This window comes from Mustela lutreola, chromosome 4 (assembly GCF_030435805.1).
Source record: "Mustela lutreola isolate mMusLut2 chromosome 4, mMusLut2.pri, whole genome shotgun sequence".
Classification (NCBI taxonomy): Eukaryota; Metazoa; Chordata; class Mammalia; order Carnivora; family Mustelidae; genus Mustela; species Mustela lutreola.
Window position 1 is genome coordinate 65,361,401 of NC_081293.1, and position 1,010 is coordinate 65,362,410.

The window sequence follows — 1,010 nt, forward strand, 5'->3', positions numbered from 1 at the left end:
GCTTGCTGCTCGGACACCAACCTTTGAGAGAAGCTATGGATTGATGGCTGCCTGTGAGGAAGTCTCCAGAAACTGCAGCAATTTTCCAGGTGAGCTCATGATGCTGGTAATGAGACACTGCTGACACAGCTACGTTTGAACTCCAACTCCGGCACTGACTCCCCTGGAAGCTCTCTGATTTCCTGGAGGATCTTTCACAGGGATGTACCACACTTACCAAACTTTGCCTCATCTAAAAAACCCAGAGTAGGGCATAGAGGGTGGTCACAGTGGTCGCAGTAGGCAATGGCAGGTGGCAATGGCAGAATTTTGTCTACCAGAGTGTTTAGCCTGATTGGCAAGGGAGCAATTTCCATGTCAGTGTGTGTTGGAGCACATGGAGATGTCATGAAGAGTGAAAACTATGCTCTCCTGAATTACGTTGACTGGTATGACTACTCTCTGCTCTATGTGGCCCACGTCAAGAACTTCTCTGCCAGCCAGAGGAGAAGAGGTCTTGAAAGAAAGGAGAAGGGTCCCTGGAGTGGCCTCTCCATTGATGAAAAAGTGGAATGGTACTGCATCAAATTCAATGAGAGCTTTACTGAAATGAAGAGGAGCACGAATGAGTGGAAGACAGTTGGGGGCATGTTCTTCATCGGCTTTGCCATTCTCATTCTGATTTGGGAGAAGCACTATGTGTACGGCCCCATTCCACACACCTTTGAAGAGGAGTGGGTGGCCAAGCCACCAAGAGGATGCTCGACACAAAGGTCAGCCTGATTCAGGGCTTCTCAGCCAAGTGGGACTATGACGAATGAGTAGAAAAACTAGGAGCCCACCACTCACTTATCTGAACCTCACCTTATTCTGCCACCTCCATGCAGCTCAGCGTCTTCACTGGAAACCGTTGCGTTGTAGCATCAGCACTAATAAATGAGCAGTCTATGTGGGGAAAAAATAAAACAATTAAAAACCCAGACTAAAGATGAAACAAACTAAAGATGAAGCAATTTGGTATTTTAGTCATG

At 47.2% G+C, this 1,010-nt stretch overlaps 1 pseudogene; it reads left to right on the forward strand.

The window, feature by feature from the left end:
* Positions 1-285: 285 nt before the first annotated feature.
* LOC131830119 (cytochrome c oxidase subunit 4 isoform 1, mitochondrial-like) lies at positions 286-800 on the forward strand (annotated as a pseudogene).
* Positions 801-1,010: the final 210 nt, after the last annotated feature.